Source organism: Hemiscyllium ocellatum, chromosome 14, assembly GCF_020745735.1.
Source record: "Hemiscyllium ocellatum isolate sHemOce1 chromosome 14, sHemOce1.pat.X.cur, whole genome shotgun sequence".
In the NCBI taxonomy this organism is placed as follows: domain Eukaryota; kingdom Metazoa; phylum Chordata; class Chondrichthyes; order Orectolobiformes; family Hemiscylliidae; genus Hemiscyllium; species Hemiscyllium ocellatum.
In genome coordinates, this window is record NC_083414.1 from 86,670,805 (window position 1) to 86,687,757 (window position 16,953).

General features: G+C 50.9%; 1 long non-coding RNA gene across 2 annotated transcripts in view; it reads left to right on the forward strand.

Moving 5' to 3' along the window:
- The first annotated feature begins 2,331 nt into the window (after positions 1-2,331).
- Positions 2,332-16,953, forward strand: part of LOC132822190 (uncharacterized) — a 55,059-nt gene continuing 40,437 nt past the window's right edge. For both annotated transcript variants that reach the window (XR_009645418.1, XR_009645417.1), the window contains exon 1: positions 2,332-2,525. This is a non-coding gene — a long non-coding RNA (uncharacterized LOC132822190). The remainder of the gene's footprint in view (positions 2,526-16,953) is intronic.

Genomic DNA, 16,953 nt, shown 5'->3' on the forward strand with positions numbered 1-16,953 from the left:
CCCCAGCCTGACCCTCACTGCCGCCCACACACCGCACCCAGCCTGACCCTCACTGCCGCCCACACACCGCATCCAGCCTGACCCAAACTACCAGCCAAACACCGCACCCAGCCTGACACCCACTACCACCCACACACCGCAGCCAGCCTGACCCTCACTACAACCCACTCACCGCCCCCAGCCTGACACTGACTACCATCCACTCACCGCACCCAGCCTAACCCTCACTACCACCCACACATCACACCCAGACTGAACCTCACTACCACCCTAACACCGCCCCCAGCCTGAACCTCACTACCACCCTCACACCGCACCCAGCCTGACCCTCACTACCACCCACACAACACCCCCAGCCTGACCCTCACTGCCGTCCACTCACCGCACCCAGCCTGACTCTCACTACCATCCACACACTGCCCCCAGCCTGACCCACACTACCTCGCACACACCGCCCCCAGCCTGACCCTCACTGCCATCCGCACACCGCATCCAGCCTGACCCTCACTACCATCCACACACCTCCCCCAGCCTTACCCTCACTACCACCCACACACCGCACCCAGCCTGACCCTCACTACCACCCACACACCGCACCCAGCCTGACCCTCAGTACCACCCACACACCGCACCCAGCCTGACCCTCACTGCCAACCACACACCGCCCCCAGCCTGACCCTCACTACCACCCTCACACCTCCCCCAGCCTGACCCTCACTGCTGTCCACTCACCACCCCCAGCCTGACCCTCACTACCACCAACACACCGCCCCCAGCCTGACCCTCACTACCGCCCACACACCGTCCCCAGCCTGACCCTCACTACCACCGACACACCGCACCCAGCCTGACCCTCACTACCACCCACACACCGCACCCAGCCTGACCCTCACTACCACCCACGCACCGCACCCAGCCTGACCCTCACTACCAGCCACTCACCGCACCCAGCCTGACCCTCACCGCCACCCACACACCGCACCCAGCCTGACCCACACTGCCACCCACACACCGCCCCCAGCCTGACCTCACTACCGCCCACACAACGCCCCCAGCCTGACACTCACTGCCACCCACACACCGCACCCAGCCTGACCCTCACTGCCACCCACTCACTGCACCCAGTCTGACCCTCACTGCCATCCACTCACTGCACCCAGCCTGACCCTCACTACCACCCACTCACCGTCCCGAGCCTGACCCTCACTACCACCCACACACCGCACCCAGCCTGACCCTCACTACCACCCACACACCGCACCCAGCCTGATCCTCACTCCCACCCACACACCGCACCCAGCCTGACCCTCACTACCACCCACACACCACCCCCAGCCTGACCCTCACTCCCACCCACACACCGCCCCCAGCCTGACCCTCACTCCCACCCACACACCGCACCCAGCCTGACCCTCACTACCACCCACACACCGCACCCAGCCTGACCCTCACTACCAGCCACACACCGCTCCCAGCCTGACCCTCACTACCGCCCACACACCGTCCACAGCCTGACCCTCACTACCACCCACACACCGCACCCAGCCTGACCCTCACTACCACCCACACACCGCACCCAGCCTGACCCTCACTACCACCCACACACAGCACCCAGCCTGACCCTCACTGCCACCCACACACCGCCCCCAGCCTGACCCTCACTGCCACCCACACACCGCCCCCAGCCTGACCCTCACTGCCACCCACACACCGCCCCCAGCCTGCCCCTCACTACCACCCACACACCGTCCCGAGCCTGACCCTCACTACCACCCACACACCGCACCCAACCTGACCCTCACTATCACCCACACACCGCTCCCAGCCTGACCCTCACTGCTGTCCTCTCACCGCCCCCAGCCTGACCCTCACTACCACCCACACAGAGACTTTTTCCCAGGGCAGAAATTGTTAACACGAGGGGTCGTAATTTTAAGCTGTTTGGCGGAAAGTATAGAGGGGATGTCAGAGGCGGGTTCTTTACACAGAGAGTTGTGAGAGCATGGAATGCGTTGCCAGCAGCAGTTGTGGAAGCGAGGTCATTGGGGATATTTAAGAGACTGCTGGATATGCATATGATCACAGACATTTGAGGGTTTGTACATTAAGATTACCTTCCATAAGGAACAATGTTCGGCACAACATCGTGGGCTGAAGGGCCTGTTCTGTGCTGTACTGTCCTATGATTTATGAAGTGTATCTGTACCTTTCGACCATCTGCACCCTGTACTGACAGATAGTGCTCCCTCAATACCTTAGAAACCATCCCCCAGTATGTTTATCCCCAGAACACCTCGTAAACCTGTTTGTTAACTTTCAGCAGAAGCAGCCTCAGGGCATTGAACACAGACTGAATGACTCAGTGACGCTTGGATCAGGTCAGATCAAATTCTCAAGCAAACAGATGGCTGGGGATATTCAGTAACAACGGTGAGGAGAGAGAGGAACAATTCACATTTCAAGGGACCCTTCCTCAAAACGGCCTGTTCTGAAGGAGTTTCCCGCAGAAATCACTGGATTGAAAGGTAAACTCTGTCTCTGTCTCTTTCTCCCTCTCCCATCAGAGATGCTGCCGGACATGCTTAGCTTCTTCAGCAATCTCTGTATTGATGTTTCAGGTCTCTAGCGGGTCCGTACAGATTGGTTTTAGTGTTGAATTCTCAAGCTTGCTCTGTTCAAGGGATTGAATCCCCCCTGCTACAAAGTGGGGTCAGTTATCTCAGCTAACTGGTTTGTGATGCCAACACTGTTGGCTCAATCTCTATCATGTCTGAAATTACCATGAAGCCCCCAGATTCTCAACCTGGCCCCTCGCCTGAGGTGTGTGACCCACCAGGCCTCTCTCTCTGACAGGACAGCAGCTCTCGGGTCCTCCTGGTCTATACTAACTTCCCAACTTTAAAAAGGTACTCCAGTAAGAGAGCTCTTTACATGGTTCAGGTCAAAGTCCTGGAGCTCCCTCCCTAACATCACTGTGGGACACCCAAGGACTGCAGCAGGAGAGTACAGCTCACCCCCACCTTCCAGGTAACTATTAGAGGGGGTGGGAATCACATGCAAGCCCCATTTGAAAATAAGTTTATTACAGGGTGACGGTGGATGGTCACTAAGACTGTTTCTGTACCTGTGCTGAAATCAGCACAACGATGAAGCAAAGGGTGTGTTGAAGATGACAATGATAGCCTTTCGTAGGTTGGTGTTTATTGGAGTTTGTATCGACAGTATGAATGTTTGATCACTTATTCAAGGGCATGCAGGTAGCTGCCAGAGGAAGTGATGGGGGCTGGTACAATTGTGACATTTAAAAGCCATCAGGATGATTATGTGAATAGGAAGGGTTTAGAGGGATATCAGCCAAGTGCTAGCAAATGGAATGAAATGAGATGAGAATATCTGTTTGGTATGGTCGCGTTGGACAGGAAGGACTGTTTCCAAGCTGTGTATCTCTGTGACTCTGTGCCTCTGAATAGTCTATTACAGAGAGTTTCAGACAGGGCTTGGACTGTGTGTCTCGCTCATACTTCCGCAGAATCTGCAAACCCTATGTCTCCACATTTCCACAAGACTCTATGAAATAGAAAAAAGAGGGTCAGTGCTGAGGGAGTCCTGCACTGTCGGAGGGTCAGCACTGAGGGAGTGCTGCACTGTCGGAGGGTCAGTGCTGAGGGAGTGCTGCACAGTCGGAGGGTCAACACTGAGGGAGTGCTGTTCTGTCAGAGGGTCAGTACTGAGGGGGTGCAGCACTGTCAAAGGGTCAGTACTGAGGGAGTGCTGCACTGTCAGAGGGTCAGTACGGAAGTAGAGCTGCACTGTCAGAGTCAGTACTGAGGGAGTGCTGCACTGTCAGAGGGTCAGTACTGAGGGAGTGCATCACTATCAGAGGTTCAGTGTGGAGGGAATGCAGCATTATCAGAGGGTCAGAATGGAGGGAGCGCAGCATTGTCAGGGGGTCAGTGTGGAGGGAGTGCAGCACTGTCAGGGGGTCAGTGTGGAGAGAGTGCAGCATTGTCAGAGGATCAGTGTGGGGGAGTGCAGCATTGTCAGAGGATCAGTGTGGGGGAGTGTAGCATTGTCAGAGGGTCAGTGTGAAGGGAGCGCAGCATTGACAGAGGATCAGTGTGGAGGGAGTGCAGCACTGTCAGAGGGTCAATATGGAGGGATTGCACCATTGTCAGTGTATCAGTACTGAGGTAGTGCAGCATTGTCAGAGAGTCATGACGGGGGATTGTTATGCAGTGAGAGAGTCAGTAATGATGAAGTGCGCACTCTCTGAGGGTCAGTGCTAATGGATGGCCATGCTGTCAGAGTGTCGCACTGTGAGAGGGTTACTACTGATAGAGCGCCACACTCTGAGGTGGTTAGTACTGAGGGATCACCGCGCTGTGAGGGGGTCAGTACTGATGGAGCGCCACACTATGTGTCGGACAGTCAGTACTGAGTAATTGCCGCATTGCCAGAGTCAGTACTGAGAAGGTGATGGACTGTCAAAGGGTCATTACTGAGGGAGCGCTACACGGTCAGTGTGTCAGTTCTGAGGGAGTATTGTTTCAGAGGGTCAGTACTGAGGCAGTCCTGCACTGTTAGAGGGTCAGTGTGGAGGGAGTGCAGCAGTGTCAGAGGATCAGTACTGTGAGAGAGCTGCACTGTCAGAGGGTCAGTACTGAGGGAGTGCTGCACTGTCAGAGGGTCAGTGTTGAGGGAGTGCAGCACTGTCAGAGGGTCAGTACTGAGGGAGTGCAGCATTGTCAGAGGGTCAGTACTGAGGGAGTGCAGCACTGTCAGAGGGTCTGAACTTGGGAGAGCTGCACTGTCAGAGGGTCAGTACTGAGGGAGTTCTGCACTGAGAGAGGGTCAGTATTGAGGGACTGCTGCACTGTCAGAGGGTCAGTGTGGAGGGAGCGCAGCATTGTCAGAGAATCAGTACTGAGGGAGTGCTGCACTGTCAGAGGGTCAGTACCGAGGGAGTGCTGCACTGTGAGAGGGTCAGTATTGAGGGAATGCTGCACTGTAAGAGGGTCAGTCCAGAGAGAGTGCTACACTCAGGTTCAGTACTGATGCAGTGCTGCACTGTCAGATGATCTGTACTGTGGGAGAGCTGCACTGTCGAAGGGTCAGTACTGAGGGAGAGCTGCGCTGTTAGAGGGTCAGTACTGAGGGAGAGCTGCACTGTCGGAGGGTCAGTACTGAGGGATTGCTGGACTGTCAGAGTGTCAATTCTGATGGACCGATGCACTGTCTGAGATATTGTCCTGAGATTGGGCCACACTGTCGGAGGGTCAGTACAGGGTCACTTCCAAACTGTCAGAGAGTCAGTACTGAGGGAGTGCATCACTATTAGAGGATCACTGTGGAGGGAGTGCAGCATTGTCAGAGGGTCAGTGTGGAGGGAGTGCAGCATTGTCAGAGGATCAGTGTGGGGGGAGTGCAGCATTGTCAGAGGGTCTGTGTGGAGGGAGTGCAGCATTGTCAGGGGGTCAGTGTGGAGGGAGTGCAACATTGTCAGAGGATCAGTGTGGAGGGAGTGCAGCATTGTCAGACGGTCAGTGTGGAGGGAGTGCAGCATTATCAGAGTGTCATTGTGGAGGGAGTGCAGCATTTTCAGAGAGTAAGTGTGGAGCGAGCGCAGCATTGTCAGAGAATCAGTACTGAGGGAGTGCTGCACTGTCAGAGGGTCAGTACTGAGGGAGTGCTGCACTGTGAGAGGGTCAGTATTGAGGGAATGCTGCACTGTAAGAGGAACAGTCCAGAGAGTGCTACACTCAGAGGTTCAGTACTGATGAATTGCTGCACTGTCAGAGGGTCTGAACTGTGGGAGAGCTGCACTGTCGGAGGGTCAATACTAAGGGATTGCAGCACTGTAAGAGGGTCTGTACTGAGGGAGGGCTGGACTGTCAGAGGGTCAGTACTGAGGGAGGGCTGGACTGTCAGAGGGTCAGTACTGAGGGAGGGCTGGACTGTCAGAGTGGCTGGACTGTCAGAGGGTCAGTACTGAGGGAGGGCTGGACTGTCAGAGGGTCAATATGGAGGGATTGCACCATTGTCAGAGGATCAGTATGGAGGGAGTGCAGCATTGTCAGAGGGTCAGTGTGGAGGGAGTGCAGCATTGTCAGAAGGTCATTGTGGATGGAGTGCAGCACAGTCAGAGGGTCAGTACTGAGGGCGTGCTGCACTGTGAGAGGGTCAATACTGAGGGAGTGCTGCACTGTCAGCGCATCAGGCTGGGGGATACCTGCATTGTAAGAGAGTCAGTACTGAGTGAGTGCCACACTGTCAGATGGGCTGAATGGCCTAATTTCTGCTCCCATGTCTTGTGGTCTACGAGGAATATCTGGAATTGTTCAGTACATTTCTTCTTCTGCTTCCCACAGACCCTGCTCAGCAATGATTCCCGTGTCCAGATTCCAGAGACTGTGTTCAAACAGACTGTCTTCATTTGGTTTTTGAACTTGAAGAGGTTATATCCTCTTTTCCCAGGGTTGGAGGTTTCGTTTCACGTGACTGACCTGCCAGCTCAAAGGGATATTTTCATGCTGCAGGGCTGAGGTTTATTCCTCAGCTTCCGTGTGCAAATCCCAAATGGATCCCATTGCCCCACACTCAGCACAGTCGTGTGTTTCTTATTTCTGAGCTTCCCAATGCTAATCCACTTCCAGAATGACATCCACACTCCTCCAAATCGTATCGCAGGGTAATTGTCTGGGAGAGAGGAGGGCTAAGAGGGGAAATAAAAACCTGAAAGTTCCTTACAGTGACATTAAGGATGAATTGATAATGAGAGAAAGAGTAGGCTGTGGAAGACACAGAGAGTTTGTGCATGGACCCAGAGGGTGTAGTGAATGGATGCATTTTGTCAGTGCTCACTGGGACAGGGTTGGTAATAAATCGTGGAGATGCTCTGTGACACAATTAAATGAGTAAACATATATATAGAGAGAGATGGTTCTGAGTGGTCTGGCCTTCTTACAACCCAATAAATCTCCAAAGACAGCGGAAATGTGTCTCAGTTTAACGAATGAGGTGATGGAGGAAGTAGCAGGTCCATTGGCAAACATTTTCAAATCCTCTCTGGCCACAGGAGAGTTGTCTGCAGACTGACCATGTGGTACTGTTATTCAAGAAGGAGCATGGGATATACCAGGCAGCTCCAGGGCATTCAGGCTAATATCGTGGGTGGGACGTCTGTTGGAAGCAATTTTGGGAGATAGAATTAATCAGCATTTAAAGAGACTGGAATTCATGAAGAACAGTCAGAATGGTTCTGTTAAGGGGAGGTCAGGTCTGACCAATAGGATTGCACTGTTTAAGGAGGTGACCAGGTGTGTAAATAAGGGCAATACTTTCCTGTCGTCGCTTGGAGGTCAGTGAGGCTTTTATCAGGATCCATACCGGAAACTGATAGTGAACATAAAAACTCAAGATCCAAGGAATTTGGCGCAGAATGCTGAGTGACAGGAAGGAGACAGTGATGGCCCAATGAGAAATCTCTGTCCGTTCATGTCTCACTGTTGGGGTCTTGCTGATGTGGCTGATAGAAAAGATTTAGGTTTGAATGGTGGATGGTTAATCATTGGGTTCAGGAATGATATGAAGATTGGTTGGGTGATAAATACTGAGGAGGATAGCCTTAGGTTACAGAAGGGTGGAGATGGCCTTGTCAGATGGACCGATCAGTGACAACGGGTGAGGTGCCTGAAGACTGGAGGGTGGTTAATGATGGGCCATTATTGAAGTAAGGCTGCAAGGAACAGCCATTGAACTGTGGAGCTGTGAGCCTGATGGCAGTGGTGGGTCAGCTGTTGGAGGGCATTCTGAGAGACAACTTACATACATTTGGAAAAGCAAGAATTGATTAGGGATGGTCAGCTTGGCTTTGTTTGTGGAAATCATGTGTCCAACTGTTTTAATGTACAGCAAGATCCCAGTCCCAGAATTACAGAATTCTGTGTCCGGATGACTGTCTGTATGGAGATTACACATTCTCTCTCTATCTGTACACGTTTACACCGGGTGCTTCAGTTTCCTCTCACAGCCCAAAGATGCCATGGGAAATGCAGCATTACAGGGATAGAGTAGAGGATGTGAGTCTGGGTGGGATGCTGTTCAGACAGTCAGTGTGGGCCCAATGGATGGAATGGCTTGCTTCTACACTGTAGGAATTCTAAAATAAATCCAGAGAGACCAGTCATGTTCTGGGAACCTGGGCACCAATCTTGAACAGGGGTGGATGTGGGTCCTCACCGTCTGAAGGGGTTTGAACACAGTCTGAGGCGGGAGCTGGGCTGAGCCCTGAAGTGTTGAGGATGTGAATGTTTTGTGGAGCTACTGTCTGAGGGGCTTTGGGGGTTAAACACAACAAAGTGGTGCTTTCTTAGATATTGAGGGAGCACTTTCTGAGGTACTGAGGGAGCACTGTCTGAGGTACTGAGGGAGCACTTTCTGAGGTATTGAGGGAGAAATATCTGAGGTATTGAGGGAGCACTTTCTGAGATATTGAGGGAGCACTGTCTGAGGTATTAAGGGAGTAATATCTGCGTTATTGAGGGAGAACTATCTCAGGTATTGAGGGAGCACATCCTGAGGTACTGAGGGAGAACTAAGCAAGGTATTGAGGGAGAAAAATCTGAGGTATTGAGCGAACACTTTCTCAGGTACTGAGGGAGTACTATCTGATGTATTGAGGGAGCACTTTCTGAGGTAATGAGGGAGCACATTCTGAGGTACTGAGGGAGCACTATCTGTGGTATTGAGGGAGCACTTTCTGAGGTAATGAGGGAGCACATTCTGAGGTACTGAGGGAGAACTATCTGAGATATTGAGGGAATACTGTCTGAGGTATTGAGGGAGAACTATCTGAGGTATTGAGGGAGTAATGTCTGAGGTACTGAGGGAGCACTTTCTGAGGTACTGAGGGAGCACTTTCTGAGGTATTGAGGGAGCACTTTCTGAGGTATTGAGGGGGCACTTACTTAGATATTGTGGGAACACTTTCTGAGATATTGAGGGAGAACTTTCTTAGACATGGAGGGAGCACTTTCTGAGGTACTGAGGGAGCAATTTCAGAGGTATAGAGGGAGCACTATCTGAGGTATTGAGGGAGCACTTTTGGAAGTACTGAGGGAGAACTATTTGAGGTATTGAGGGAGAACTATCTGAGGTATTGAGGGAGCAATTTCTGAGGTATTGAGGGAGCACTTTCAGAGGTATTGAGGGAGCACTTTCTGATGTACTGAGGGAGCACTTTCTGAGGTATTGGGGAGCACTGCCTGAGGTATAGAGGGAGAACTATCTGTGGTACTGAGGGAGCACTATCTTGTGGTACAGAGTGCAGAGGATAGAAAGGAACAGATGCAATTCCCTGATCATTTCCTCAGGGTCCCCGAGGCACTCTGGTGTTGTCATTTGAAATGGAAGCCACTCCCCATTTCAGAAGATTCTGATCATTTTAAACAATCAATGAAAAATAACAGCAGGATGTGTCTGAAACATGGTTTGGAGGAAAACGTTCATCAATCTATTGTTACTTGTTGCTTGGAGACGTTTTAGAAAAGCAGGCACCTAAACAGACTAATGCTGTCGATGCAAGAGGTGGGGCACAGGAAGATGCAACAAGTCATCTGTAGCTGCTGTCTGTCTCCCTGGAGCAGTCACCATGTGAGATCAGGGTTCAGTCCTCAGAGAGATCATTTCTCCAGCAATACCTCAACCATGTCTTTACCGCCGTGTGTGTGTGTGTGTGTGTGTGTGTGTGTGAGAGAGAGAGAGAGAGAGAGACTGCCCGTGTTTGTGTGTGAAAGAGTGGAAGCATGTGTATCTCTGTGTGTCTGTATATGTGTGCGTGAGAGAGAAAGTGCATGTTCATGTGAGTGTGTGTGGCTGTGTGTGTGTGTTTGAGGGGGGTGTGTCTCTGTGTGCATGTGTGTGAGGGAGAGTGTATCTGTGTGTATGTGTGTGTGAGAGTGTGTCTGTGTGTGAGAGAGAATGTGTCTGTGTGTCTATGTGTCTGTGTGTCTATGTGTGTATGTGTCTGTGTGTCTGTGTGTGTATGAGAGTGTATCTTGTGTGGGAAAGAGTGTGTATGTGTGTGAGAGAGTGTGTGCATGTGTGTGTGAGAGTGAGTGTGTCTGTGTGTGAGAGAGTGTGTGTGTGTCAGTGTGTGTGTGAGAGAGTGTGTCTATGTGTATTTGAGGGAGCATGTGTCTGCGTGTGTATGTGTGAGAGAGAGAGTGTAACTGTGTGTTTATGTGTGTGTGTGTGAGAGCGCCTGTGTGTGAGAGAGATTGTGTGTCAGTGTATATGTGTGAGAGAGCGAATGTGTGTGTCCATGTGTGTGTGAGAGAGAGTGTGTCCATGTGTGTGTGTGAGAGGGTGTGTCTATATGTGTTTGAGGGAGCGTGTGTCTGCGTGTGTATGTGTGTATGAGAGAGAGTAACTGTGCGTTTACGTGTGTGTGTGACAGAGAGCGTCTGAGTGTGTGAGCGAGTGTGTGTCAGTGTGTGTGTGTGTGAGTGTGTGTGTGTGTTTGAGGGATCGTGTGTCTGTGAGTCTGTCTGTGTGTATGTGTGTGAGAGAGAATGTCTGTGTGTGAGAGACTGAGAGTATGTGTGCGTGTGAGAGAGAGTGTCTGTGAGTGTGTGAGAGACAGAGTGTATGTGTGTGTGTGAGAGAGAGTGTCTGCGTAAGGGTGAGTGGGTGTGTGAGAGAATGGGAGTGTGACTGTGTGAGAGAGTGTGTGTGTCTGTGTGAGAGAGAGTGTGTGTCTGTGTGTGTGTGAGAGAGTGTGTCTGTGTGTATGTGTGTGGGAGAGTGTGTCTGTGTGTGTGTGTGTGTGTGTGTGTGTGCGTGTGCATGTAAACTAACCAATCTTATCAGGTGCCCATGAATATAAAACCCAGCTGCTGTTTCAGGTGAATTGGTCCGTGTGTCTCCAAAGACACAAAGGCTGTAAGAGTGAATTAACTGGGGGAAAGAGAGTGCTGTTCATTCCAGTGGGGATTCATCCAGTAAACCTTCCCCACACACTAACATCCCTCTGGCAATGCAGTGACTAGTCCTGCACACAGTGCTCCAGGTACAAACCAATGTAATGTCACCGTAGTCTTACCAGACCATGGGACAGCTCCTCATTACAGAGCGGTGTCTGGTGGTGTTTTATTCAGAGGGTCACCAGACCCCAGCTGAGGGGAGAGGGAGGGAAGGAGAGTCCTTCACAGTAACTCTAGCTAGTGTGGTAAGCTAACCACCCAGCCAACTGAGCTAACCGACCTCACTCCAGGGGCAAGCCCTGTATAACCCAATCATTGCCAGCCTGCACTTCAATTGGAGCCAGGAGCAAGGCCATTCGGCCCCCACCCTAACCCAGAAGGGAGAGCACGGGAAGCTGATGAAGGAAACAAGCCCCTCCCATGTGGCCTTCTGAAATGTATCTGGAGGACATGGCAGACCTGGCCTGCTGTTTTTTCCCCGGGATTGGCCTGCTCCACTTTATAGTGAGAGACTGAGGGGAACCTCGAGGAGATTTCGCTTCTCACTGAGAGGCTGCAACTCCAATCCAAACCAGGCTGCTTCCCTCCGAGACTCACAGAAGAGTGCAGCACTCTACAGATCAGGCCCTTGTGTAGTCATAACCTCCAGTGAGGGGGCCAAGAGCTGGGAGATAGCGCTCAGAACATAAGACCATCCGAAATAGGAACAGGAGGAGACCATTCAGCCCCACGAGCATGCTCTGTTATTCAATGTATGATTCAACATTTGATTCGGGAGCTGAAACCCGGACAGTACAGAGACAGAGAATTCTGCCATGAGGAATCATCAGACGAAAGCGTGCGAGCGCGCACACACACACACACACACACATATATACACACACACACACACACACACACACACACACACACGCACACACACACACATGAATTGTGGAATTCAGGCTGTCTGTGTGAACGGGGAGAGACAAAGGAACAAAATGCGAGAGAGGGGTCTGATAACACAGATCTCACTGCTTCCCTCTCTCTCTCTGCAGCTCTCATGTCTATTTCTGTGTTCCCAGTTCTCTCTCCCACATCTTTCCTTCAATCCCTATGTCTCAACATCTCTTCACACGAAGGATAATCAATGAGGCCATTCTGGGGCCAATCCTGAGGATCCTGAACAGGACCAGGATCATTTAATGGGGGAGCGGGGGATGATGGGCAGAAAGGACTCCAAGCCTTCTGTAATTCTGGGACTGGGATCTTGCTGTACATTAAAACAGTCACAGGCCAGACAGTCAACCCAGACTCATTTACCAGTGTGAGAAAGTGAGGACTGCAGCTGTTGGAGAGTCAGAGTTACAAAGTGTGGAGAGTCGATGGTTCAGGCCTGACCTGCTGGGCTTTTCCAGCACCACACTTGTCCACCCATTTCCCTCTGCCCCAGGGAGTGGGGTTCACAGCAGTGTTGGGGACAGTGAAATGTTTGAGGGGGGCACATTTGGTGAGGTAGGTATTTGGGAGGGAAGGTATTTGGGGAAGGGGATAAATTTGGAAGGACAGTGAAAATGAGGGGCAAATGTTTTTAGGGGGTTCAAAATTATTTCAGGTCTGAAATAAAGAAAAAGAGAAAGGGAGGGTGAGAAAAAGAGAGAGACAGGTAGAGAGAGTGAGGATGGAGAAGGGGGATGAGAGAAAGATGGGGCAGAGACAGACAGTGAGAGGGAGGGTGTGAGAGAAAGGCAGATTGAGAGAAAGAGACAGACAGGGAGAGAGAAGAACAAAGAGAGAAGGGGAAATCAGACTGAGACAACCAGGCGTTGAAGCATGGACAGACTGAAGGGGGGACACTCAGTATTCCAGTTGGTTCCAGCTATCTCTCTCTCAATGGTTTTTCACACTCCCTCTCTCCCATGCTCCTGGGGTTTGCTTCAGCTTGTTTCTCTCCCTCTCTCTCGCTCCCTCTCTCTGGATGGTCAGCCGGTCTCTGTCCCTTGCCATGTTGGTCACCTCAGAAAGCCTCCAGAAAATTCAAGAGATCAGTCTGCAGGTGATCCCTGGTGTTGTTCATTTCTGGATGGTTTCCCAGAACTTTCTATCGTTCTGGCCAATTCGGAGAATCCGTTAATAGTTTGAAGCATTGCCAATCATTTGGATGGCTTGTTGTTGTTAGTTTCTTTGTGTAGCAGGCCCCGGTGCCTTCCTGTCTGGGCCCTCCTTGGTTTGGTGGAGACGTTGTCAGGGATATGTCCGCCCAGGGGAACTGTTGCCTTTGACATTATGCTGATGGGATAACCATCTGGCTGCTGTCTGGCTTTTGTGAGTTGGGTGTATAACTTGTCCAATATACCCAGCATCTCTTGGCTGTCTATCTGTGTTTTAGTAAGGAGGCCGCAACATTTCCCCCATTCCCCCTCCCCCACCCAGTCTTTTGAATGGAAAGAAGCTTATACAATGAATTACATACCTCATTTTAAAAGCTGGTTATATTTCTTGTCAGAGTAGCCTGCTGTTTGAGCGAAAGCCGTTTTGTATATTGGTCAAACCGATTGTCATATGGCTGATAAGTGATATCATAGAATCCCTACAGAGCAGGAACAGGCCCTTCAGCCCATCGAGTCCACAATGACCCTCTGAAGAGAATCCAAGTCAGATCCATCCCCTGATGATATCCCTGAAACTCTGCATTTCCCATGGCTATTCCAGCTAACCTGAATATCCCTCGACACTATGGGCAACCTGTCAAAAATGTACACCATTGAACAGTGGGAGAAAACCGATGCAGATGCAGGGAGAATGTACAAACTTCACACAGACAGTTGCTCAAGAGTGGAATCAAACCCAGGTCTCTGGCGCTGTGAGGTAACACTGCTCACCACTGAGTAACTGTGGCACTCCTAACTGTTTACACAAAACATATTCCGTTTTGAGAATCTATACAGAATTGGGATGCACAGCCAACATCCAGTGAGCAGAATAAATGCAAGGGAATGAGACCTGCTGGCTCAAACTCCTGGAATTCCCTCCCTAAGGACATTGTGGGTCCACCACCTGCAATAGTTCAAGGAGGCAGCTCACCACCCAAACCAGCTCCCGAGCAGCGACGTACAGGCAGTCAGTACTGGGCCCAGCCAGGAACACTCAAACACTGCAAATGAATGAAACGAAGGTGATCACCCGGGGAGTTCCAGCCCCTGGCGGTGTATCCAGGTATTATTCAGCATGATCGTACCCATGTGTTGCAGCCTGTAACCCTAACCACCGGTATCCCGAGATATATCAAGGTGAGTGCAGTTAGGACCACAGCCGATGTGAGAGGAGCCGAATTGGTTAATGACAGGCGGTGGGAATGCCGTGGTGTGAGTGTTCCTTCACATTTACGTAAGGGTTGTCCCTGTCAATGTTCCCTCTATCTCCACAGCATGTGGGATGGAATCATGATAACCCATCCAAATACCTTTTTTAATATAATTCCGATACTTTCGACTTCAAAGATCTCCATCCTAACTTTGTCACTTGGGATAATTGGAATCCTTCGTCCCAAGCCCAGGTGTCCCACCGAGAGTGTCCTTACAGCTGTTACTAACCCAGCCCTGGGTGAGCTGCTGTCACTGACAGTGAGAGACCTTGGTGTGGGTCTTCTCCTGGAACAAATATTGACGCTGTTTGTCACTAACCCGGGATGGGACTTTTCTCGAGCAGTGAGGACCGTTGCCTTCATTTCATCACTTTGTTGCCCTCACTGTTGTCCCTCACGGAGGGCTGAATGGCCTGGTGGACAAAGTCACATGGTGATTAATTTAGTTTGTTTGTCAACATCCAGTCCGTGTATGACAGACTGTCGGTCTGTCTCATCCAAAAATGTATCTGAGTTTGAGACAGGATCAGACAGAGAAGACTTTTTGGTGCTGCCCCCCAGCTGGGTGGCTGGAATGGCGGTTGTGTGCTGACTGAGACCATCAGCTGTCTGACACTGGATAACCACAGGATTCATGGAATCTGAGTTCGGCTGGGGGTCAGGGCTGGGGGCAAAAGTGCAGTTAGCTGGGAGCAAGGCAGTAGCAGTCCCCATCCGTGGGCGGGTGTAGATATATCAGTGTGGGGCTTGTCGTTAGCTCCCTGGGGAGGTAGAATTCCAAAGGCACACACTATCCCATTCTGGAAGGAGGCCTACAGTGTGGAAACAGGCCATTTGGCCCAACAAGTCCACACCGAGCTGCCGAAGAGTAACCCACCCAGAGCCATTCTCCCTACCCAATATTTATCCTTGACGAATGCACCTAGCACCACAGACAATTTAGCACGACCAATTCATCTGACCTCCGCATTTTTAGATTGTGGGAGGAAACCGGAGCACCCAGAGGAAACCCACACCAACACAGTGAGAATGTGCAAACGCCACACAGACAGTCACCCGAGGCTGGGGTCGAACCCAAGTCCCTGGCGCTGTGAGGCAGCAGTGCCAACCACTGAGCCACCATGCCACACCAACTGAGTTTGTATATTCTCCCTGTGTCTGCGTGGGTTCCTCTGGGTGCTCCGGTTTTCTCCCACAACCAAAAGATGTGCAGGTTAGGTAAATTGGCCATGCTACATTGCCTATATTGTTCATGGATGTGTAAGTACGTTCCATTAGTCAGGGCCCCCCTTCAGAGGGCCAGTGGACTTGTTGGGCCGAAGGGCCTGTTTCCACAGAGGAGGGATTCTATGATTCTATGACCGCTGAGACCCACCACTAGTCACAGGCCTTCAGTCAGACTGTTACCCTCTGCTTCCTCCCATCAAGCCTATTGTGTACCCAGTTTGCCAACATCCCCTGGATTCCATGTGATCTAACCTTCCAGAGCAAGGTATCATGTGGAACCTTATCAAAGGCCTTCCTGAAATCTGCAGAGTCTACATGTACTGACCTCCCCTCGTCAACCTTCCTGATCACTGCATCAAAGAACGCTAAGAAATTTGTGAGGCATGGTCTCCCACGCACAAGGCTATGCTGACTACTCCCAATCAAAAGCTATATTTCCAAATGCATATATATCTAATATCTCAGAATCTTCTCAAGTAACTAACTTACCATGGATGTTCGGCTTACTGATTTGTATTTCCCAGGTTTTTCTTTGCAGCCCTTCTCGAATAAGGGCGCAATTGTTGCTTCCCTCCAATCTTCCGGGACCTCACCCGTGCCTAACGGTGATGCAAAAAGATCAGCCAGGGACCCCACAATTTCTTCCCTCACCTCTTGCAGTGTTGTTGGATATATTTGGTTCGGACCAGGAGATTTATCCATCTTCATACATTCTAATGCATTCAACGCATCCTCTCCTGTGGTATGGATTGTTCACAAGAGATCATCACTAACTGCCCCAAGTTCCCAAGCCTTTGTGTCCTTCCCCAAGGTCAACACAGAGGTGAAATAACTCCTGCGATTCTGCACATACATGGCCGCTTTGGTCCTTGAAGGGTCCGAGTCTCTCCCTAGTTATTCTTTTCCCATTAATATACTTCAAGAATCTCTTTGGATTCACCCAAATCTTCTCTGCTAAAGTCATCTGCCGTCCTGATTCCCTTCTTCAGTAAACTCTTGTATCCCCAGGGATTCCCTTGACCCCAGCTGCCTGTACCTGAGCCATGCTTGCTATTTTTCTGTTTAAAGCCTCAATGTCTGTTGTCATCCAGGGTTCCTTATTCCTGCCAACCTTACTCTTCACACTCACAGGAACGGACAGATCTTGAACTGGAGCTATCCCACAGTTAAAGAACTTCCACGTGCAAGAGGTCCCTTTGCCTGCAAACAAACTTCTCAAACCAACCCCTGCAAGCTGCTGTCTAATTCCGTCAGAATGTGCTGTGCCCCAATGTAGATCTAGCACCTGGGGAACATGTTGTTTTACTCCACAATGATTACAATATTAATAGAATTATGGCCACTGGTTCAAAAAGTGCTCCCCCATTGTCTCCTCAACTCCGAACACTCTGGTTGGGTTGT